Source organism: Macrobrachium nipponense, chromosome 36, assembly GCF_015104395.2.
Source record: "Macrobrachium nipponense isolate FS-2020 chromosome 36, ASM1510439v2, whole genome shotgun sequence".
Classification (NCBI taxonomy): Eukaryota; Metazoa; Arthropoda; class Malacostraca; order Decapoda; family Palaemonidae; genus Macrobrachium; species Macrobrachium nipponense.
Genome location: NC_087220.1, coordinates 53,916,751 through 53,943,775, shown reverse-complemented (window position 1 = coordinate 53,943,775; position 27,025 = coordinate 53,916,751). Strand labels below are relative to the sequence as shown.

At 35.3% G+C, this 27,025-nt stretch overlaps 1 protein-coding gene across 1 annotated transcript in view; it reads right to left on the bottom strand.

The window, feature by feature from the left end:
* The window catches only part of LOC135203661 (putative polypeptide N-acetylgalactosaminyltransferase 9), a 322,597-nt gene extending 299,486 nt beyond the window's left edge, over nucleotides 1–23,111 (bottom strand). Inside the window, exon 1 of the mRNA XM_064233527.1 lies at nucleotides 22,925–23,111. The gene's annotated coding sequence lies outside the window, so the exon portion shown is untranslated. The remainder of the gene's footprint in view (nucleotides 1–22,924) is intronic.
* Between the last annotated feature and the right edge of the window lie 3,914 nt (nucleotides 23,112–27,025).

The window sequence follows — 27,025 nt, the reverse complement described above, 5'->3', positions numbered from 1 at the left end:
TGTTTGCCAAACCGCTCCCCCCCGCCCCCCAACAACGTATTCTCCATCATTTACATTTTAGCAATGCATAATGTCTCGTCTCTCACTTCTAAACGTAAGGTCTTTAAATTTGTTAAGAATTACTAATATAGAAGCTATATTATACCAAACAACAAGGAACTTTTCTTAATACCAGCTACTTCACGTCAATAACATTATTACTTTTATACGATACAGGCCGCAAACGATAAAAGCTAATATAGCCTGTCTATCATCAATGTAATTAGAATTCCTCCATTATTTCAGTCCCGTCAGAAAACGTATCGACGTAAATCGACGGAGTAATTAACAGCCATAACGATTATAGCGGCTATTATGTAATACTACTATAGTAGATTCACATTAACCGTGCATTTGATGTCTAGGCCAGTCCTTTACGACGCTCCTGATTGGCTGTTGATAAGCCAGTCACAGAGCAGGATGTTTGTTCCACTTCTTCTGAAGGATACGTCTTTCAGGAGAGGTGGAACATACATCCTGCCTATGTGAACTCTCGAGAGAGACTGAGAGTTTCCAGCCCTGTGAGTGGCTTATCAATAGTCAATCAGGAGCGTCGTAAGGGACTGGCCTAGACGTCAAATGCACGGTTGATGTAAATCTACTATAGTAAACATATAAAACGAAACTATTATAATGTGCTCATTATAACAGTTAACGTTCAGTTAATGTAATAAATGCACCAAAGCATTCGAAACTACTATTAATTACTAATTATGACGAAGTTCAGTTATAACAATAAATGTACAAAGCAAAACGATTATAATTTACTTATAATAACAGTCAAATTCAGTTGTAACAACAAATGTAGAAAACGGAACTATTATAATTTACTAAGTATAACAGTCAATCACATAAGGTATATAACAACTGTACAAAACGAAACTATTATAATTTACTAAATATAACCGCCACATAAAGTTATAAAAACATGAGTACAAGACGAGACTATTATAATCTACTAAATATAACAGTCACATAAGGTTATAAAAACATGAGTACAAAACGAAACTATGATGATTTACCAATTATATCAGTCACATAAAGTTATAAAAACAGGAGTACAAAACGAAACTACTACAAATTACCAATTAGAAGTTATTACCCAGCTCTCAAAATATAAATAAATAAAACGCGACCAAAAGGGGGAAAAAACTAAATAAGGCAAAAACTTACAAAAAAATAATAAAAAGAAAAAAAAAACAGTTGACACAAATGAAACCACTTTACATGCGAGGAGTAATCAAGCCACACGCGAGTAAGAAATCTGTGGGGGCAGGAGGACTTCGTAGACTCAAGTATTCAAACCACATCTGCAATGGAACTTGGGTGGGAGAAAGTATTTCCTGGAGTTTCTAACCTACAAATGCCTTTATGAATAACTGCAGACACACTTTACGAATAACGAGTGAGTATCAGGTACTGGGGTTTTAATATATATATATATATATATATATATATATATATATATATATATATATATATATATATATATATATATATAATATACCTATAACTTTAGATAGATAGATAGATAGACAGACAGATAGATAGATAAAAAACTAACATAATTACTTAATACGATTACAGGAACTATCAACCCATATGTCATAACACATTACGGCAAATGCAAAAACAAAAATAAATGCCTTCACAAACATAGTAACATCACATCGAAAATAAATGCGAGCCTGGATGATGAATTAATGAGAGAGAGAGAGAGAGAGAGAAGAGAGAGAGAGAGAGAGAGAGAGAGAGAGCAGGACGACCTGGAGGGCCGTCCATTAGAAAAAAAAATAAAAACCCGAAAGATAGGCCTACCAAGACTGCCTCTACAGAGTTGAAAAGTAAATCCTCTCGTTACATAAGATTCTCATTACCAGACGGAATGTTTTCGGCCAAAAGCTTAAGTAAGACTCCGCTGGAAACGACGGCGAGAGAAAAAAAATGGTGGGGAGGGAGGGGGAGCATTTACTTAATAACTATGGCGGCGCCTGGGTGCGTTGAAAAAAATAATTTCTTATTTTTTTTCTCTTTTTTTTTTTTTTTTTTTTTGGTGAAGCTTGGCCGCGTTCAGAATGACTGAGAAGGCGTTCATTACTCTCGCTCGTGTAACACTTAACGGTTCACTCTTCCGCGGAATATATATTTCAGCCATGATGCCTTATAAGTATTGAAAATTCAATAAATTCATAGTAATTATGAATTGACGAGCTAAAAGGGTGCATTATTATTATTACGAGTATCTTTAATATTAGGCCACCAAGACGTCTGTATCTTTATATATTTACGGCTTAAATTCAATGTGTAAAGACATAAGCTTAAACATATCCAAGGCGTGAATTAAATACCGAGGTTAGTAGGTCTCGTAGCTTATAATCATTAATATTCAAAACGAGCTGCAAACATTAATATGCAACAGGAATTAATTTTTTTATTGTTACTACAGAATTCTTTTCATATAAAAGCCTGCGTAAAACCAAATGAATAAATGGGTATATCAAACAATTACTTATATCAACTGTACTTTCAGATGTCCTCACTTTCACGCGAAATGTATTATTCGAGTAGTTTATTGCCTTGGCAAAACAAACAGTTCATTGTTTACTTTAGGAATGAAAATCAAAACTTGCATCCTGTTTCCTCACTGGTTCTAACATAATTTTTCTAGCATTCTCTATAGCCCTGTGGAAGCTCTTCTTCACTTGGTATTATTACTATTAGTATTATTATCATTACAGAGTCTTCTCTATTTTCCTTATCAAGGATTTCTCATTGTTGCTAAAATTGGCAAGCAACGGATTTGACGAACCCCTTTGGCACGTTGCTTGCCAGTTTTAGCAACAATGAGAAATCCTTAATAAGGAAAATAGAGAAGACTATACAAAACTAATGGAGCTGATGCAGCAATCCTTTTTAATGAGACTTGTTTAAAAGAGGGTTATTATTATTATTATTATTATTATTATTATTGTCTACGTCTATAAATTCTCATGAACCAATCGGAAGCTTCAGAAAGTAATTATTATATACCGCATCGCAGTGAAGGAAAAAAAAGAAAAAAAATAAGACTGAATTTATGGCTTAAATCCCACGAAAAAAAATGAACACACACACACATACACATACATACTACATACATTACGCCATATCTCGAGGCAATCCAGCTGAACGTCTAAGACAGAAATCGTCCCAGAAAAAAAAAAAAAATAGAAAATAAAAAAGACGCAAGTCCTCCAACTTATCCGAGAGGAAATTGCCAGGCAGGCAAGAATGGAGGACGAAGTTCTTTTCTTAGGCAGAGGACGAGCACAGGATCTGAATAGACGATTGTAGAGAATCCATAAAAACAACAACAACAACAATGAAAGCCACTGTTCAGAGTTCTCTGGCCTTTACTACTGCTATTATTACCACTAATTCTGCTAATGTTAGTACTGTTACGATCGCTAGTAATTACACACACATAACAACGAAACTATGGTTGACAAATTACAAAGTTATCATCACTAAGGCGAATACTTATAATAATAATAATAAATGAAGATTGAAATTAAAACTTCAATACTACTAATACAGACGATAATAGTACCTTCAATCACTAGAGACAACACTTTACTAAATAACAAAAATATGGATACCGATATAGAGTCATAAACTTTCATATTACACTTTAGCAAAACTTTCACATCACTTCATCATAACTCAAACTGTCAATGCAATTTTCAAGGTAATCTTCAGTAATTGTCCATTTTTGGAATAGACATATTAAATTTATAAAAATTCCGACATTACGCCAACTGCCAAAAAACGCCAGAAAAATACTGACAACAGACAGCGCTAAATGACAGCCAAAATTGCTACACCCAGGACAGACCTGTGCAGCCACACGGCACACACACACTCACTCACAGTAGCTACCTACGCGACCCGGGGGCAGGTCGCACCTCGGAGCTCCGCCGGACATTCCACCAATCACGCAAAGGTCACCTGAGGTGACGTCATCGACCGCAAGAGCAGAGGCCCTAAGGACAAAAGGCTTATGTCAAGGAGGATTTTCTTTCTCGGCTCTGACTGCTTTTTGGGCCGTTGTCATCTCGCCAAAAGGATACTGACAGGGTAACCTGAGGGTACGACGTGTCATTAACCGCGACAGGCACCGCTTCTGCCCGGGGCACCAGAGTGTGGGTATAATTGTTGGCTAAGATGATAACGTATATATATATATATATTATATATATATATATATATATATATATATAACACTTCAATAAAAAAAAGTCTTATCACATCTAACACATCAACATTTAACTGATACCCTGTAAATCATCATTAGCGATACACTTTTATATGTGATGATTCACAATGCATCTCCTCTGCAATGCATCTACTTTATAAGTATACTTTACAAGAGAGAGGACTGAATGGGTGATTATAAAGATATAAATTATATCTGAAATCGAATTTAAAGCAGTTTACTAAGGCATAAAAAGGACTAACTTTATATTTTAGCCAAATCTCAGCGGTGACTTTCGTGCTTTTAATACTTAAGATATAGTCGATTTCTAGTGATGGACGTTATAAAGAATACTTCAAAGAAAGAGCATTGAACGATGATTGCTATGGCACGTATTCAAAGCATATGAAATTAAATGCGAGACATAGGCTACTTAGCCTCTGTCATCGAAACTGCATTTCTGCCCACTTTTGTTTGTTTGTTTGTTTGTATGGTGTTTCTGCGTTGCATGGAACCAGTGGTTATTCAGCAGCGGGACCAACGGCTTTACGTGACTTCCGAACCACGTAGAGAGTGAACTTCAGTCACCAGAAATACACATCTCTAACTCCTCAATGGAATGCCCGAGAATCGAACTCGCCGCCACTGAGGTGGCAGGCCAAGACCATACCGATCACGCCACTGAGGCGCTTGCCCACCTTTGGGATGGTGTCCTGTTTCCTTAAGGAAATTAGTAACAGTTCAGGTCCACTCAAGGGTTGGGTATACCAGTTCGAGGCATAGGCTACTTAGCCTCTGTCATTGAAACCGGATTTCTGCTCACCTTTGGGATGGTGGCCTGTTTCCTTAAGGAAATAGTAGCAGGGAGGGAGGGAGGTTGTGGGTGCCGTTTCTTTCCCTATAAACCCACCTGATACGGAGCCGCTCGGCAAGGGCGAAATCTCATTAATAATACACGCCATTGCACAGCTATGTCCTGCGACAAATCCGGATGTATTAAAAGGAGAGTCATTTTAGTCAATTCTGAAGATATTCCTCGTGGGGCCGAGTGAGAAAATGAAGATTTTATAATACAATTATAAACACAAAATGCTTACGAAAACATTTCAGGCCATTTCTTTAATGTGAACATCACATAAACATCGTCCTACCTCAGGGAAAATAGCGAGTGAAAGCAATATAAAAATGCTTCATGAAACTATTTATATGCAGTCATAATCTCAGCTGACCAAAGGAAGGAACTGCTCTTATTGCACAGGGAAATCATGTTACCTTCGGTTAATCAACTTTGTTTCAAAAATCTCTTCACAAAATGCAGAAAAAATTGATTTAAAATAGATTAATGAAATCTGTGAATTAATTCAGATACCACCTCTTTAGGCCATGCAACAGGCGCGTATGAAGTTCGCTTTCATAGCCGTACACCACCAAAATCCTGAAGTTAGAAGGGCAATAATTTTTACTCTGTATATACGTTGATATCCCTTTAGTTTTGAAAGAACATGAAAGTAAAGTGTAAAAGAATAAAATAATCGAAAAAGTAATATAGGTATAGAAAATCTATACTAGCAAAACAGAAACTACAACCACAATTCTTGTTCAATATAGATGCCCTGCACCTTTCATTGTTAGACGGGACAGTAACAGAAACATGCAGACTACTATAGTCGATTCATTTAAGGTAGATTCTTGCGCCTACGAGACGTTTGTTTGGCGGCCTCTGATTGGCTGGTAGCGGGAGGCAGACTGCTCGCTCAGTGGGTCATATTGTTTTTCGTTTGTAGCTTAGAAAACTAGCAATATGTTTACATTTCTTCATTTATCTCACGTTTTATAAAAGATTGGAGGAAAGTTTGGTCATACCTAAGGATTCGGTATTAAATGTACAATTAAATAATCTTTTCCTGAAATCAATAAGTTAAAATACAAAGGAATTACAACGAGTAGAAGTGAAGGGAGAAACATTTCATTCTTTATACCTGTTTTTTATTCATCATCGGATTTTGCATAATTCATGAGATCAAGATAAAATAAAATCTTGTGTTATTAAACAATAAAATCACCCTGAATACGCTGGTGCTTTCAGATTTTAGATGCGTGTAATATGTAAAGAGAAAATGAAGAATATGTCTTATTATGTTGCATTCGTGCTTGACTCGGTTTGACAATAGTACCGAGACACATCGTTGGGTCTGGACTGGTCCTCTCAGCTAGAGCCGTTGGCTGTTGGCAGTTGCCAATTGGCGATATGAGAAGTTTGCAGTTTCGAGACTATGTATTCACCGAATTATTATGTCCTTATATTTTCTATAAATAAATGCATAGAATTCCCATTATGACTTTCGAACATTTTTACTCAATATCATATATGTCCGTATTTCTGGACATCTGATAAAAAAAAGTAAATAATCAGATGGATGCATCTGGTATCGTTGGTGTAGGCTGGCCGCGGGCGGGAAATTCAGTCCAGGAATGAATTTGAAATCTACGGACCTACTTCGGACTCTTCAGCTCATCCTTAGTTTTAATGAGGTTGGTTTCAACATATTGTTTCTAATTTTCTTATATGAATATTTTCAAACTTAAGAGATATCAGATACTTAATTGAGTGATATGAAATAATAATCTCAGTGGAGCAATAAACAGCAACGAACTAAGCAAGATTTTTTTTTCTTTTCAAGCAGATGTCTCAAGATGACAGCACCATTCGTCGCACCGTTTCCAGATTTGCAAGTCAAGCTCGCAACATTATAATGAATGTTCATCGTTACTTCAGCTCACAGTGGGGAGCAGACTCAAGAAATGAAGTATTTGAGAAGACCGCCAAAGCTACAGGAGTGCCAACAACACAGTGAAAAAAATCAAGCGACAGTCATCTGAATGTGGTAACGTCCTTCTTCTCACCTGTATATCCCAAGGAAGAGGATCCGAGTGAAGGACAAGGTGGATAGTTTTTGAAAAATGAATGTATTCGGATGGAGATTTTGTCTTTTTACGAGAGAGGAGAGCTCCCAACGTTAGATGCCCTACTGGAAAAAGTGAAGGAAGACCCGGTAAAGTTTAATGGTGGAAGAACAACGTTATAGAAAATTGTGAGAGGGCTTGGATTCCGGTACAAAAAAGTGACGAGTGGAAGAGCAATTTCAATGGAACGTGATGATATAGTGGCAGTGAGAACTGAATACCTACGGTTAATTGAAAAGAATAGGAATTGTAGTCCAACTGAACGTAAACCTGAAGTATTTCCTGGATGAAACTTGGATAAACCAAAATGAATGTGTACGTCAGTGTTAGGACAACAGGTGAAGGCGAAATAGGACCCTAAACTTAAGACTGGAAAGGGGGCGAAGATTTATTGTGGTGCACGCGGGGAGTGAGAAGGGGTTTGTCAAAGATGCCGCTATTTTTTGTTTAGGTCAAAAAATGGTGCCAAAGGGGACTACCATGATTCCATGGACCATGAAAGGTTTTTAAAGTGGTTTAAGGAACAACTATTGCCTAATATAGAAGATAGATCTCTAATCATAATGGACAATGCTCCCTACCGTAGCAAAATAGAAATAAAGTGCCAACAACAGCAACAGAAAAAGTGAAGTCATACAGTGGCTTTCTTCTAATAACGTCACCCACGACCCATCAGCAACAAAGCCAAAATTGCTGCAAGATTGCCAAGTGTCCCAAAGAAAAACTGAGGTATGTGATAGATGAGATAGCCCGTGCAAATGGTCATGATGTGCTCAGACTGCCACCATATTATTGTCAGTTTAACCCCATAGAACTTATATGGGCTCAAATAAAGGGGGATATCAGAAAAAATAACTCTAATGCAAATCAATCTTTGAAAACTGTTGAGCAGCTTACGAGACTGGCGATAGACAAAGTTACAACAGAAGACTGGAAGAAATATTTTCACCGCGTTAAGAAATTAGAAGATGATTATAGGAGGAGGAAAGATGTTGCTAGAGAGCATATGTTTGAAAGTTTTGTTATTGACATTGGAGATGACGAAACTGACAGTGATTGATATTGATATTAGGGAGGATGACACTGACAGTGATGATATATATCAATGATTTTCCATTATTTTTTTTTTAAGTTGAAGACCTAACAGTGTTTCCATAGTTGTCCATTTTTTAGATAGGCAATTTCATAACTACAGTATATCCATATGAGTTTCCTTTTTTTTAATATTTAATGGCATAACAATGTACATATCTGTTTATAAATTCTTTTTACTTGGTTTTAATAGAAAAGGGGATATCAATGTATCTTTATAATTTCCCATTCTTTTTTGTTCCAATAGGTAATGACATGATAATGTATATATGCATGATTTTCCTTTATTTATTTTTTAAATATGATGACGTAAGAAAATTTGTAAAATTTTAATTTCTCCTTTTTGTTCATATCGATAGCCTAATGACATACCAATGTAAGCCTACTGTGTATGAGTTTCTTTTGTGTTTATGACATAATATATCTGCATGAATTTCCATTCTTTTTGTATAAAAAGATGATGATATAACAGTCTTCTGATTAGTCTCATTATCCTACATATATATATATATACAATTATGCAGGCTGTGGGAACGGTTTACGGGAGCTATTCTAACTCAGGTATGAATTAAGTAATTCAAGAATAATCAACTACCTCAGGAGAAAACTAAGCAAATTTTTCCTAAACATTGTTGTAGACATGTTGTCAAGTGTAACATGTATATAAAGGAGATAAACATTCTGGTGTAAGAGTAACTCAAGCAATTCTGAAAAAGACAGTATATTATATTCGTTACATCGTCAACAAATTTTATGGTAAGAAATAAACATTTGTACTTTTGTTTATTGAGTGAACATATGAAAACCATAAGCTTTTGATGTTATTGGCCAGAGAAACAAGTTCTGTTATTTATCAGTGATCCTCATAAGCATGTACATTTCTCACTTAGACTAAATTGAAGCCAACACCCAGATGCATCCATCTGATTATTTACTTTTCTTTTATCAGATATGTCCAGAAATACGGACATATATAATATTTTAGTAAAAATGTTCGAAAGTCATAATGGGAATTCTATGCATTTATTTATAGAAAATGTAATGACATAATAATTCGGTAAATACATAGTCTCGAAACTGCAAACTTCTCATCGCCAATTGGCAACTGCCAACAGCTCTAGCTGAGAGGACTAGCCCCACGATATCTTGCGTCTCTCGGCACTACTGTCAAAACCGAGTCAAGCACGGATGCAACATAATAAGACATATTCTTCATTTTCTCTTTACATATTACACGTATTTAAAATCTGAAAGCACCAGCGTATTCAGGGTGATTTTATTGTTTTAAAACACAAGATTTCATTTTATCTTGATCTCGTGAATTATGCAAAATCCGATGATGAATAAAAAAAGGTATAAAGAATGAAATGTTTCTCCCTTCACTTCTACTCGTTGTAATTCCTTTGTATTTTAACTTATTGATTTCAGGAAAAGATTATTTAATTGTACATTTAATACTGAATCCTTTGGTATGACCAAAACTTTCCTATCTTTTGTAAAACGTGAGATAAATGAAGAAATGTAAACATATTGCTAGTTTTCTAAGCTACAAACGAAAATATGACCCGCTGAGCGAGCAGTCTGCCTCCCGCTACCAGCCAATCAGAGGCCGCCAAACAAACGTCTCGTAGGCGCAAGAATCTACCTTAAATGAATCGACTATAGTCCACGTAAATAAAACATTAAATAATAATTTAAAAATGATACAAAAATTATACATATAAGCAACTGTCACTAATCAGCCAATCATAACCTTCGAAAGGTTCTCACATAGTTTGAGGAGACTCTCATTTTGCCAGCAAGTGTATGTGTGTGTGTTTGTTTGTGAGGGGATCGGTTTGTTTGTATGTGTGGGGTGGGGGTGAGGGGAGTGTGCTTGTTGGCAAGATGTACGCGCATAATTCGAGTTTGACCATTAGATTTTAAAAATAGGCAATAAACACATAAATAAAAATCTTCACTTTGGCTGCCCCCCCTTTTCCACCCCCCTTTTTTTTTTTTTTGGGGTGGGGGTGATATTCCTCAGTGATTACCATCTTGCTGGACATGAAGAATTATTCATATTTGGTTTGCGATAAAATCTGTTCCATGAACGAATTATTTTTAATGCCAAAATTTATAAACAAAAATACTATTTATCAGGTAAACTAAAAATGATACTGCTTTTTTATAATGTATACTAAACTTGCTACTGCATTATATTAGATAAACTAAAATTACTACTGCTTTTTTATAATGTAAAGTAAATTTCCTACAGAAGGTTTTGAAAAAAAAAAAAAAAATATATATATATATATATATATATATATATATATATATATATTAATATATATATATATATATATATATATATATATATATATAAAGGTTTTTTGCCACGCAGGAACAAAATGAAAGCGAGAGAGCCAAGCACTTTCGGTAAAGGATCCCACTAGACCGAAAGTGCTTGGCTATCTCGCTTTTCCTTTTTTCCTTCGTGGCAACATACCTTTATTTATACATAGCATCACGTTTTATATACTTCGTGATCAAGTTATTCATAAATATGAGAGAGAGAGAGAGGATATCACTGAAAAGAAATAAGGGCAATTATTTCTCTTTCTAATAGAAAATAAAAAAAAAAGAGCATTTGTAATCAGAGATAATCCAAGGTTCCTTATAGTTGATAACTTTAAAAGAAAATCTTCAGAAGGTAATTGAAGGAAGAACCGTCAGTCAATAACACAAGGGAGTATTATAAAAATTAACAACACCAGACTATTCCGTATCATTAACTCCTCCAGACTGTCATTAAACGACCAGAGAAGATGAGCGATGGGAGAGGAAAATAATAAACGGGAAATCGAGAGAACTCATCCAATAAATAACGACGGTAATAATTACGTTGCTCTAGAAAATTACTATCGGTGATTGAGACTGACAACTGATTCGGCTATTGTTGTTATCGCTCGTGTTATTGACTATATTTGCACGTTGGTGACTGACGCTATAATGACTTTTCCAAGTTACGGTGTCAGTAAGTATCATTAACTTCGATACGTCAATGTATCAGAACAACATTGAGCCAATTTATGTTTGTAAATCACTTGGACATTTTTCCTTTTGAAGAAATATGTCTGGAAAATCAATTTTCTATGTCATTACTGCAAAGAGAGAGAGAGAGAGAGAGAGAGAGAGAGAGCATATTGACGCAAAGGGTGACTTCCAACCTATATACTACATATGCTTTTGTACGTGCGTAAGTCCACAGTGTATTTAAAATATAAGTACAAGTGTGAGTATACAGAATTCACTAGGATATTTAACACTAAATAAGAAAGAATCATATATACGGAACCCTCAATCTATAAACCTAATGTATATATATATATATATATATATATATAATATTATATATATAGATAAGATATTATATATATATATTATACAGTAATATAATAAATAAATATTATAGATATATCTATATATATATATATATTATATATATATACATATATATATTTATATCTGTTATTTACTAACTTTATTTATATTACGTATCCTATTACGAGATATATAATATATATATGATATATATATATAATATATCTATATATCATTAATAATACAGTTTATATCTATATGATGTACAACCCTACCCTAAAAATTCCTTCTCCAAACGTTTCACTCACTTACAAAATAATCCAACTCTGGGAAAGGAATAAAATAGTATGTTTAGAGCCCAACATAATTAAAAGTTCGTTAAATATCCAATAAATTTGAGGCACTTGCTTCCATTCATACCATACAACCATACTTGTATAAAGGAAGAATAACTGCTACCCTACTTGCAACTTAACTTTCCACATTAATCCAAGAAAACAATTCTTTACGTCCATTCCTTTAGACTCGTATGCACGTCATCAAAGACAATCGTCCAGTGGACTAGAAGGAGTCGATACTTCACGCATCGTGGACACCAATTCCGCTAAGGTACAACAGATGGCGCTGAGGAACGATTGTCGTATTAAGGCGTCGTCCGGTCTGACTGACATTGTCTTAATTGTAATAGTTCAGAACTATGTCTGGATTTTTACGGTGTTCATCTTGAGAACTTGTTGAATAAAGTAAAATGAAGGTGTGAGGGAAAAGAAGTCCAGAGAGAGAGAGAGAGAGAGAGAGAGAGAGAGAGAGAGAGAGAGAGAGAGAGAGAGAGTGAGGCCACTTTTTAAGTAATTCACAACGTACTTTGGTCCAAGAGAAAAGTTGTATTTTGACATTGTATTGTCTTATAACAATGATTATAAGTTCTACATTATTACCTTAGAAGGACATACCTAAATCCTAGAGGTTAATAGCAACAGAGCCCCTACTCAGAGAGAGAGAGAGAGAGAGAGAGAGAGAGAGAGAATAGCAACCCTCCTGATGTAAGCTATAAAAATGTGATACTCCTAATCAGAGAGAGAGAGAGAGAGAGAGAGACCCTCTTAATGTAAGCTATAAGAGAAATTTTTTAATCCTAATCAGATTGAGAGAGAGAGAGAGAGAGAGAGAGAGAGAGAGAGAGAGAGAGAGAGAGACCTTGATACTAGTGACCCCGTTTAACAAACTAGCTAAAAGGCATTTGATGATGTGGTGTTGCTTGAATCCCATTCCTTAACGCTCGAGAGAGAGAGAGAGAGAGAGAGAGAGAGAGAGAGAGAGAGAGAGAGAGAGAGAGAGATTCCAGTGACCCTGTTAAGACGGAGCCCGGGCAAGAGAGTTCAAAGGAATGCAGCCGAGGTCGGCCTACTTGATGGGCTCCTCAATAGTCACTCTCCTCTGAGGAACCTGTACACTTTCATTCATCTCGAATTCTTCTTCTTCTTCTTCTCTTCTTCTTCTTCTTCTTCTTCACTTCCTGTACCACCATCTCACTATTTTCCTATTTTCCTATTTCGTTTCCTTTATCGCCAACTCTTTATTTCTTTTAAGCACTTTTTCATGGATCCTTTTTCACTTTATCATCACCTCACCACATGTCCTACATGATTTCTTTTATCACAATCTCTCTACTTCTTAAACACCCTTTATCGTGGATCTTGTTTCTTTTTATCTTCACTTTTCACTTCCACTATCATCACCTTTATGATTTCCATTATCACCATCTCTCTAGTTCCTATACACCCTTTATCATGGATCCTTTTCCTCTTTATCTATACACCCTTTATCATGGATCCTTTTCCTCTTTATCTTCACTTTTCACTTCCAGTATCATCACATCACTATTTCCTATATGATTTCCATTATCACAATCTCTATAGTTCCTATACACCCTTTATCATGGATCCTTTTTCTCTTTATCTTCACTTTTCACTTCCAGTATCATCACATCACTATTTCCTTATAAGGCTTAGATCATCATCACCTATATTTCTTACATGCCTTCGACATGAATCCTTCGTATCTTCACTTATTCCCTTCTTTATCATCGCCTCTTCTGCCTTTAGATATCCGGTTATTTTCTTCAATTTTCCATCTACTTAATTCACTTTAGCCTCTCCTTGTCACTTTTTAGCTTCTTCACGATTCTATTGGTTTCGAAGGCTTCAAAGTTCTCTTATTTTTCTTCACCCAATTTTCTGAGTTTTAATATTTACCTTTCGTTTTTCCTTTTTTCTGATCTATTTGGCTTTATCTTCCTGTTTACTAATTGCTAGTTTCTTGCTTTTGCTTTTATGCCTCTTCCTTCTTCTCCTCTACTTCGTTTCGTCGTGGCTTTTCTCCTCTTTTCTCCACCAACCACTTCCTTTTAGTCTGCAATCTCTCTGCACTTTCTTTCTTCCCTCTACAATCTTTTATGGATTCCTTTAATCTTATTTGTACCCTTTTTTAAGCTTCTTCACCCAACAAAAACATGAAGTTTCCTTGATTCTCTTTCAGCAACATCACCTGGGTATCTATCTCATGAAATATACTCTTGCTAATTAAAGCTCCACCCTTCTTATTACTGTGAGCATAATTCCTTGAAATGTTATTATTCCAACTTTTATTTCCTAAGCTTGTATGATCCAGTTTTTACACCTTCCCTCGCCATGTAAAGAGGATTTAAAGAACTAATAAAAGAACAAGAGAAGGTGGTGAGACAGAGGAGGTTATCATAAAGTATTATAAAGCTAGGGGATTAAAAGGGAAAAAAATGAAGACAAATATAAAATAAGTGGATGAGGGACGGGGAAAAGGACAACAGAATGAAAACGATATTACAAAAACGAGAAGGTTAATAAATTACAAACTTGAAACTAATGCAAATATAAGCAAGGACACATGAAATAACGAAAAAAAAAAACATACATATAAATCGGAAACTTACAAAAATCAAAATACTAATTCGACTACAAAACGTAACGCATAAGAACCACGAAAATCATAAAATACGAAAAACAAACAAACAATAAACAAACACAGACGAAGCAGGAAGAGCACGGACGTACCTCTTCTTCTTCTTCTTCCTTACCTGTTCACCTGGAAACCACAACGGAGTGAGTTGCCAAGTAGCCAATTAACACACCTACCACCTGGCAACCCTCCCAGACGCTCATCGCATATAACCGCTAATCTTTCTTTCTTTCTCTTTTTTTTTCTTGCATTTTCCACGAGAAACTTTCTCCGTCCATCACAAAGAAAATACTGAATAACTGATATAACAACCAAAGAAGAGATGGTAATCACTCAATAATTCGTCAAAACAACGGTCTGAACCTAGGTTTGAACCTCTCGGTGGTCAATGCTCCCATGTGTAGCCATACCTACTACAAGGCCAGGCTCTGTCTCTCTCCTTTTCTGCCCGCCGGATAACTAACCCATATCAAACCCCCGCAGCGCCCCCCCCCGCCCCCCACCCAAACCCCTATCCATAACCACCCACAAGGAGGTTAGATTTAAATCTTAACATCCTTGACCACCTACCCTTGGGCATTAAGACTATGTAGACCAACTCAGTTCCGATTCCTATTAATAATTGGAATGCTTTAAAATTCCCAATGGAATACAAGCTATATACCAAAAATTTACAGTAGATTTGACACCACATTATTAATTTCGATTTGATTTTTAATTTGAATGCAGCCATTACTTTCTTTCATATTATTTTGAAAATTAATCTTTTAAACCCACTGAATAAATATTCACTTCGATAACAGACGTATTGTTTTGTTTACACGTATGTACGTAAATGATATAAAGTACGGGAATACAGCTGTCATTGAAAACAATCTGGATTTCATGCCAAACAGGTGTAAAACATTTGTGTATGTAGGTGCGGTAAACAGGCTAACGTACGACTATTATTTCGTAACAAACACGTAAAACATCTGTGTGCAGATGCAGTAACACATGACTGGTAAAAATGTTCAGTTACAAAAGAATTCTATCTAATAAAAGGAGCCCATAAAATGAGAATGAGAAAAGTTACAGAAAAGGTGGTATTTATACCAAGAGATCCATCCACAGTTAAACCAATTTAGGTCACTCCCACTGATAATCCTTCTCTCTTAAGCGTTGGTTGAAGGAAAACTTTATCAATGATATCTGAATCCCATGCGCCCTTTGAAATGTTCATTACCTGTCTCTGTTTAATTAAGGTCGATTCTATCATCTGACTCTTGTACCAACAGTTGCTGATATAAATTTTACGTGACAAATTCCAGTTTATTCCGTGGTTATGTTCATTTATATGGTTCTGTTGTCCATACCTAACTGACCGTTTACGTTGTATTAATCTCTAGGGAAGTGATTTTCCTGTAAAACTGATGTAAGATTGGTCACAGTCCAGGCATGGGATTTTGTAAACCTGTATCCTTGGGGGATGTCTTTGTTGGACGTTAATCAGGGATTTAGCTATGGTATTTGGGCAAGTAAATGCAAAAGGGTTAGATTTTCCAAGAGTCTGGGTCACCGTCTTAGTGTCCAGGTGTGGAATTTTTATTTTATTGTTGGGTGTCTCTCTGGTCTTGTCTTGAGGGGGTCGGTAGAAAATTAAGGATACCTTAAAGACGAAAGCTGCTTACGAATTAGTTCAAATTCTTTTTCCAGCAAATCTGGGGAACAAATTCGTAAGGCTCTTAAGAATAGGTTGCTGGCTACGCCTATCTTGATAGGAATATCTTGATAGCTAAAGCAGTGAATGTAGGAAAGTGAGAACGTTGGTTTTCTGTATATGGTAAATTTGTATTCTGTCGTGTCTCTAATTATTAAAACATCAAGAAAAGGAATTTTGTTGTCTGTTTCCCATTCAACTTTAAATTTGATGCTGGGCACTAATGCGTTTCCTTTTGAAAGGAACTCATTGTAACTGCCCCATCTATTATCCCAAAATGTTAGAATATCCACCGCATGTGTTTGGGTTTCATTGCATTTATTACTGTAGTTTCAAAGTATTTCATGTACAGATTGGCTACAACAGGACTTAAAGGACTGCCCATCTACATCGGAATTTTTGCTTATAGAATGATTCCCCGAATGAAAATACGTTATTAGATACACATAATTCAACTAACTTTATTATTTTGTCAAGCGCCAATGGGAAATGATCTGAATAGAGGGCTAATTTTTCTCTCAAAAACTGAAGAACGTCCTGTGCTGGTACTATTGTGAATAGGGAATCTACTCAAGGCTTAAAAGTTTTATGTTGTGAATTAGTATATGTGCTTCTCTGAATTTGCGACAAAAATCTTCCGAATGTGTATGTGACTGGGATATGCCTAAAAAGGGGAAAGGAGGCCAGCTAACCATTTAGAAATTTTGTAATTGAAAGCTCCGGCACATGAAACGATGGGTCTGATGGAAGATTGTCTTTGTGAGTTTTGGGAAGGCCATACAAAAGTAGGATAGTTCTGGATTAATGACTTTAAATTTCTCTGATAGTCAATGCTCTTTTTGTCTTGGCCAATTAATCTTAGTTTCCGAATTAAAACTGTGAGGACGTTTTGGAGGGGATTTCTCAGCAATAGATCTCCAGAAACATGAGTTAAATGTCAGATATTAAATGAATAAATAGCCTCTGAAATATAGTATTTCCCTCTATATTTTGGCGTTTTAATGGGCTCCTTTTATTAAATGGAATTCTGTTGTAACATAACATTTTTTAAACCAGGTCACACCACACACACACACACACCACACACACACACACACACACCACACACACACACATATATATATATATATATATATATATATATTATATATATATATATATATATATGACAGGTAAAAATGTTATGTTACAACAGAATTCCATTAATAAAAGGAGCCCATAAAAACGCCAAAATATAGAGAGAAAATACTATATTTCAGAGACTGCTTGCTCTCTTTTCAGGTAGATGAATAAGTTATTTAACTTGCGTAAACAATAGCGCATGGAATAATCTTGAGCAACAAAACAAAGTTTTACATTTATCTAACACCCCCGCCCCCCATACTGTAAACCAACACTAGACTTCATAGTGGCTTTTGATAAATTCACTATCGGACAAAATTTTACAGTCGTGAAGAGATATGTTTAAGAGGAGTGTTACTAAATGCTTTAACTGTTTCATTAATAAGAAATATCCTGTTCCCCGTAAATTTATGAAAGCTATCCTCTCGCAAAAAAAGTTAGATGGTGTAATAAGTAGATCCGACAAAAACGGCAAAATCACAATCATGGACAAAGACTTCTACCTCGACAAAATCAACCAACTCCTTAGCGACACAAACACTTACGACAAACTGACCGAAAACAAAAAATCCCCTCCAAAACGTCCCACAGAATTTTTTCGGAAAAAAATAAGATTAACTGGCAAGGCAAAAAGAGCATTGGACTATCAGAGAAATTTAAAGTCATTAATCCAGAACTATCCTACTTTTATGGCCTTCCCCCCAAAACTCACAAAGACAATCTTACCATTCAGACCCCATCGTTTCATGTGCCGGAGCTTTCGATTGCAAATTTCTAAATGTTTGCTGGCCTCCTTTTTCCCCCCTTTTTTAGGCACGTTTTCTCCCAGTCCACATTCAAACATTATTCGGAAGATTTTTGTCCCAAATTCAGAGAAGCACACATACCACTTCACAACATAAAACTTTTAAGTCTTGACGTAGACTCCTATTCACATAATTTCCCATTGGCGCTTGACAAAATAATAAAGTTAGTTGAATTATGTGTATCTAATAACGTATTTTTCATTCGGGGAATCATTTATAATAAAAAATTCGGGTGTAGTAATGTAGTCCTTCAATCCTGTTTTAGCCGCTCTATACATGGAATACTTTGAAACTTCAGTAATAAATGCAATAAAACCCCAAAACATGCTGTGGATGAGATATGTACATGATATTCTAACATTTTGGGATAATAGATGGGGCAATTTCAATTAATTCTTTCAAAATTAAACGCATTAGTGCCCAACATCAAATTTAAAGTTGAATGGGAAACAGACAAAAAAATTCCTTTTCTTGATGTTTTAATACTTAGATACACGACAGAATACAAATTTACCATATACAGAAAACCAAGGTCCTCACTTTCCTACAATCACTACTTTAGCTATCATGACATTCCTATCAAGATAGGCAACCTATTCTTCAGAGCCTTACAAATTTGTTCCCCAGACTTCCTGGAAAAAGAATTTGAACTACTTCGTAAGCAGCTTTCGTCACAAAGCAAACGCAATTTTCTACCGATCCCCTCAAGACAAGACCAGAGAGACACCCAACAATAAAATAAAAATTCCACACCTGGACAGGATTAAGACGGTGACCCAGAATCTCGGAAAATCTAACCCTTTTGCATTTACTTACCCAAATACCTTAGCCAAATCCACCTGATTAACGTCCACAAAATACATCCCCCAAGGACACAGGCGTTTACGAAATCCCATGCCTGGACTGTGACCAATCTTACATCGGTTTTACAGGAAAATCACTTCCCCAGAGATTAATACAAGGTAAACGGTCAGTTAGGTATGGGAAACAGAACTCGGCTATTTTCAACCATATAAATGAACATAACCACAGAATAAACTGGAATTTGTCACATAAAATTTTTAGTAGCAACTGTTGGTACAAGAGTCAGAATCGGCCTTGATTAAACAGGCAGGTAATGAACATCTCAAAGGGCACATGGGATTCAGATGTCATTGATAAAGTTCTCCTTCAACCAAGGCTTAATTAAGAAGATTAAAGAAGGAATATCAGTGGGAGTGCCCTAAACTGGGTTAACTGCGGATGGATCTCTTGGTATACATGCCACCTTTACTGTAACTTTTCTCATTCATCTATCTGAAGGGAGAGACAGCAGTCTCTGAAATATAGCATTTTCTCTCTATATTTTGGCGTTTTTATGGGCTATATTTTTTTTAGAGTATACACATATACATAAAAACCAAAATGACCCCAAAGTCACAATCAGTCCTTATCGAAGTATCGAAGTATATATGATTTTTTCCGGCTTAACATTTTTAAGATTTTGATAAACAATTAGTTTAAGTAACTCTATCAAATTCATCACTATTCTTTTCAGTATTTATGTTTTTCCGAAATTCAAATACAGAATTTGCTCTTCTACCCTATTCGCACCCTACATCTGGTAGAAGCTTTTAGCTTATCGACCTAAACATCTGCTCTAGTGTTGTATCCCATTGAATCTACCAAAAAGGATGAAACAGGGTTTTCTAAAAATTTATTCAAATTAAAATCCACAAAAAATTGTTAATATACACTTAAACCATTTGAAATTTATTATACGAATTCATTTCTATATTTGACACAAGGATAAGTTAAATCCTCAGCAGTGCTAGATTCTAAATGGCTGGTAGCTGCTTCAATGATAACAAGTTTGATTTTATGCGAATTCTGAACAGAAGGTGCTGCCTGAATGACCAGTTCTGTCTTTACGCCAAAAACGCAAAGTCTTACATGGCTATTACTTCGAATATTTAAAATATATAACAAATCTCTTCGTAATTTTTTTTAAAGAGCAGTTTTACCAATACACTAAGTTAAATAAAATCTCTTCTAGGGCTGGCCCGAAGGACTAGCTAGTAATTTTATGTGTAAAATTTATTTACAGTAAAATTAGATTCTAATCAGAAGCCGCAGTGCTGTAAAATATTTTTGTAAAAATTTTAAAATGTTACAGGAGAAAATGGTTTCATATTCAGCTACAATTCCTATCATTGTGTGGTTTTTAAAATTTAAGTCTCTTGGGCGTTGATATTCATAAAAACTGCTATTACTATTATTATTATTATTATTATTATTGATTCACTAGATGATCCCTATTTGTGGAACAAGCCTACCACAGGGGCCATAGACTTGAAATTCAAGCTTCCAAAGAATATGGGACTCATTTGAAAGGAGCAACAGAAAATAACAGGAAATATAGGAAGAAGAGATCAGTTATTACAAAAGAAAAAATAAACAAACAAAATAATAAACGGATATAACTGTAAGTTTATTAAATAAACAGATCAAAATGTAAGTTTACTAAATAAACAGATATAACTGTAAGTTTAATAAACAAACAGAGTAAGTATATTATAAAAATACCAAGATAATTGTTGTACTTTTAGGGTAAGAAAACTAAAGGCCTCTTGTTCTCAAGCAATTGACTTACTCATCACGAATCATCCCTGTCTAGTACTTACTGCCCCGCCCACCTGGTGACAGGTAGTTTCCCTATTGCAGACAGGCCATTGGTCAGGGCGTAACCAACACAGAGAAAGTTGCTGGCTTACTCATAAGTGGCAGCCGACGCTGTAATCTTAAGCAGTCCATTCTGAGAGAGAGAGAGAGAGAGAGAGAGAGAGAGAGAGAGAGAGAGAGAGAGAGAGAGAGAGAGAGAATTTGCACAGAATTCCTTAACTTTAAAAATTACAACATTGGTCAGATAATTATGTCTTTAATAATCCGTTGTTTTCCAGAGAGAGAGAGAGAGAGAGAGAGATTTTGCGCAAGATGGTCAATTTTAAAGACTCGGTAACTCCACCAACGTCATCAGTTATATTGAACTCAACAACATTTTAATTTTAGCAAAATCATTTATATAAAAACTTACCTAACATAAATGAGTACAATTGTCACGATTGATCGCAAATTTTTGTATAGACAGATACACAGATATATAGATAGATAGATATATGCAGGCTTTGTAAGTAAACAAATATGGGTTACGGGACACGTCTACAAAATCAATACAAGTACAGGACGTTACAAAGGTACAAAATGCGCGCCAATGAATAACATATGCACGTCACACTTCCGGATGCACATGTGTTATTCCACCCTCGGATAATGCATAAAAGAACCCACGCTCTTCCACGCCTGTGACCAGAATGTGGGGTATATATAAAATAATACACCTTTTACATGGTAAAACTACCTGTTATTATAACGTCGATAATATCATCCACATCATCACAAAACTTATAATAATTTTTCTCTACTGATCAAAACAGCTTCAACCCAACGGGCTTAATCGCTCAAATATCTCATTGTTAAAGTAAATCCACATTCGTATGCGTGTTTGGTTTTGAAATAACAAAGCCAAACACGCATACTTCTGTGGATTTACTTTCCCATTTCACTGACTCAAGTGATTATGAGTTTGCTTTGAAATATCTCATTATTTACGAAATAATCCAATTGCTCCTGCAAACACAATTGGTGCTTACGTCCCCTGCCACAAACCTCACTGCGTCTCGTAGTCAGTAAGACTGATATTGCAACATGTGGTCTTTAATGAATATATATATATATATATAAATATATATATATATATATATATATATATATATTATATAGAAAACCTTTGCACTAAGTCCTCAATATAATAAATATTATTTTCCATTAAATTAACATTCAGGTCATCTAAATCTGTTGCGATGATGCAACACGAGCAAAGACTAAAATGAATTCAGTTTTGTCAACAAATATACGGCAACTCGGTTAATATTTTTAGGGGCTAAATGCTAGAAGGGTGTCTAAAAACGTGCTTTCCTAATGTCGATTTGATCATGGGAATTTCATCTTTGGTAAAAACTTTGTTAAAATTTAGGTAGAAACTGATACTTTGCGTTGCCCTCATCAAAGCCGAGGATCGGTGCTAAAAATATCCGAATAAAAAAAAAAATCCTGGTCGAAACTGGGTAACATTCAGCCAACAATCTTTATTCGACCCAATAACTCACTATGAACCATTCAGCTGACTACAAAGAAAACACGATTATTGAACGAAATAATCACTCGGTATGAAGCTGCCAATTTTTTTCTTTATTTTCTTTGACGGATGGGATAGAATAAAACCATTTGACATCTGTGTGATGTGCGGCACACGACTAGAATGTAGAGCAAGAAAAAAAATCGTGGGGTAAAAGCAATGCCCCCAGAACGTTTTCGACCTTGAGCAGATTGACAAGAGCTCCTTAACGTTTCCATAGGAGACCGGCAAGTCCTTTACTAATATCTGCATTTCGTGAATCACAATGTCATTTGACACATTAATGAACCACTAATTTAATGACAAACTACGTTAATAACAATTCCCATATAATTATGTCTAGGCTAACAAAATAAACTAGTGAGAGAAACCCTTACCTTTTCTTGTGTAAAAATCGCAGACATTTAGCAAGGAGCAGTCATTAGTATACCAAACGTAAGAATCACTCATCATTACAACCAGCGTTTCATTTATATTAACAAAACGTCGCACTATACACGAGACACAAACAAAAGCGGAAGCAATCCTTTTATAAGCAAATCTGCTCCGGAAAACGACGGGGGAAGCAAGCGCGCGAACACACACACACACACCAGCACAACTAGACTAAGAATGACAACCCTTACCCTTCGTGAACCAGCTGTTACTCATCTTACCAACGCCATCTCTTAGAGGAGAAAATAACCAAGGTGGGGCGACTCCCGTTTTCTTTACGACATCTGTTTATACTGCTAGACTCTAACTCCCGTTTTCTTTACGCGTTCTACTTAACACGGAAGCACGAGCGAAACTAGTCATTACGCAACGTGCCGAGGTCTGGTCCACGTCGATACGATCTTCACTCATCAAAATATTTATATCATGGGACTTCATGATGCCAATTAAAAATGATATTAATTACAGAACAACTTTTTAATCTCGTGACGACAATTCTTCCACTTGATCCCTACTGACGAAGACAATAGAAAGAGAGAGAGAGAGAGAGGGGGGTGGGGGGGTGGGTGGGGCGAATATACCTAATTATGGCATAAATTACCAATACCTGTTACAGTTCAGGCTGGTGAATCTCATTACGGGGCGAAATGACAACAAAAAGAGGCGAGTGGCTCTTCAGAATAAATGGTAATCAGCAAAAGGTGAGTTCGCTCTTGCTGATTATAATTAATTTGTAGCATCCGACTTTCTAAAACGCTCAGGGTATAATGTGTGTGTGTGTGAGATGGATGGAGATCAAATGCAGTTTTTGATGAGTGATGGCGCGCTCACACACACACACACACACATATGTAAGCATTAAGCTACAAATGTCCCTTAATATCCAATTCACTCTACGTCAGAAATGAAATATTTTCATATATGTTAACCGAAGGGGAATTCTTTTATTTGATAATAATTTTGTCCTCTCGTGGATTCGAACCAGCGCATAGAGGAGAAATCAATGTGCAGTGACGCCCTAACCAACCGGGCCAACAATTGAGATATAAGTTGATATGTGTATGTATGTAAGTGCATATATATATAATATATATATATATATATATATATATATATATATATATATATATATATATATGTTGTGCTCAATATACTTTCGTAATTTTTTTATGTTCACAAATACTGAGCCACAAATAACACTTCATTTGATATTCACTATGCCTTGGGAATGACTTACACCCAAGAGAATTGATAATTAATAAGCTCATTTGTCTCATCAGGATTCGAACCAGGCCACTTGGTTTAAATACGGGGCCAAAAAAAAAAAAAATTCATCCCCAAGATATAATAAATTCGATATTCAGTAATATTCGTGGCTTAATATCTGCATATATGAAACCCAGACTACTTAGCTGGCCGTCTACCAACGCTGGAAAACAAAAACCATTTACATATTTACGTAAATCATAAAAATACTGCGGACGCTTAATTTCACTAATGAATAATCCTTTTAAAATTCCGAATTTCGAAAAAAAACGTTAGTGGGATTGGACGTAATTAATAGCGATCTTATACTAACACAATATTCTAGCCATAAATTCACGTTACAGGTTTAAAACGACTGGTCTAGATTTAGGGAAATTTTGACACTTTATTAAATACATTTAATGTGTTGATTTTTAAAGGTGTCTTTTAAATTTAAATAATTATAGTAAGTTGGTGCTTGAATTATCAATAACTGACGGTACGGAAGGAACGATAATAAAAATAATAACACTGTTTATTCACACATGTTCACTTATTAATGAAAAATTTATATTTATATATGTGTGTTTGTTTGCTTGTGTGCGTTTATGGATTATATGTATATGTATATATAGATATATATATATATATATATATATATATATATATATATATATATATATATATATATATATATATAGATTTACACTAAATCCCCTGCATACATTATATACTACCCTTTAGTACTCTCTAATTATCTCAGTCCAATCAGATATATCCACTGCAGTACAATGCAATCTATCTAACAGGACTAATCCACAAGATGTACTGTGCAATAATTACTCCTACTTACCAACAATCAAGACACAAGGGCCGCCAATTAACGGTTAATCAACAAACACCAATCAAAATGAAGTAGCCTTGCGGTGACTATGTCCGTGTAATGTATTCAAGCCTAGATACTAGGCTGATACCTTGTTGATAAAAACATATGATATTCATATACTTGAAATACATACATACACAGATATATACATACATAAACATACGTGTGTATATATATATCATATATATATATATATATATATATATATATATATATATATAGTCTGGCAATGAACGTCTGTCCTAAATAACTATTACTACACAATAGCAAAAACTGTTATGGCAACAATAAGCTAAAAATAACTAAGGCTAAAAAAAACGAATAAACAATAATTAATGAAAATAATGAATCCTTATTCATGTGCGTGGAATTATTAGTAGACCAAGTCAGGAGGAGGAGGAGGAGGGGAGGAGGAGGAGGAGGAGAGGAGGAGGAGGAGGAGGAGGAGTGGGTTAACCCAACTGTGCTTATTTTAATTAGTTTCTCATCGCATCCAATTCGGCTCTTCAACATTACTCCGCTCCACATGTGACGCCTTTCAACCGCAACAAACGAACGAACGAAAGCAACAAACTCCAACATCATCTCCAACAGTAACTCCAACATTTGTTGGCGTCACTAAATTAACGAGAGACGATCCAGTTCCCGACGAATATTCGCGCGTGCGTAGATTTCTTCGAGATTAGTTGGGTCTATTTTAATGAACGAGAAACGATTTGATGAACAAATGGGCGGGCAATCATTTAAAACTTATAGCGCAGTCTACTTGAAGGAAATCGATTTCACGAAAAAGGATTAGGTTTTATTAAAATATAAAATGGAGCAAATTGATATTCAGTGGTAAACTAATATTCAGTAGTAAAATGATCGAATTTTAGTATGAATTGGAGCAAATCAATATTCAGCAGTAAAATATTATTCGATAATGAATCTGAATATATTCCACTCTTCAAGCATTGAGTATTACAATCGTAGTATCTCAGCTACATAGTCGTTATGAAACTGAGGATATTTTCGCAAAAAGAAAAAAATTAAATAAATGAAAATAAAAATTAAAATAAAATAAAAATCGTGCATGAATTTCCATCATCACTGACCATCCACGGGGTCAAGAGTATGGGGCTAGCAACCTCATCCCATTATTCAATGGCAAATATTATCCCTAATTAATACCAACCATAAGATAGGATAAAAAAATAATGGGAAAACTTTCACCAGATTTGAGAGAGAGAGAGAGAGAGAGAGAGAGAGAGAGAGAGAGAGAGAGAGAGAGAACAACGGCCATGGGATGGTTAGGTTAGGGGGGGGGGGATCCACCTGGGGGAGAATAAGATAGGGAGAGGGGGGGAGGAGGAGGAGGAGGAGGAGGAGGAGGAGGAGGAGGAGGAGGAAGAGAGCTCCCATGCATTTAGTACATAATCCCTATACTAGATTTTCTTTACATTTCAAATATGCTTCATAAATTCCATTCTTTTATTCCATTCACTTTATTCTGTAATTCCGTAAATTCCATAAATACCATTCTTTAATCCTATAAATTACATTCTTCAATTCCATAAATTCCATTATTTATTTCCATAAATTACGTTGTTTATTTCCATAAATTCAGTTATTCATTGTTATACATTCCATTTTTCAGTTCCATAAATTCCATTATTTATTTCCATAAATTCCGTTATTTCCATAAATTCCGTTATTTCCATAAATTCCGTTATTTCCATAAATTCCGTTATTCATTTCCGTTAATATATACCACTCTTTCATGAAATAAATTCCATTCTTCAATTCCATCAATTACGTTTTTCAATTCCATAAATTCCGTTCTTATATTAAAAAAAATTCCACTCTTTAATTCCATAAATTCCGTTTGTTAATTCCATAAATTCCATTCTTTAAGTCTAACCAGTTTCTT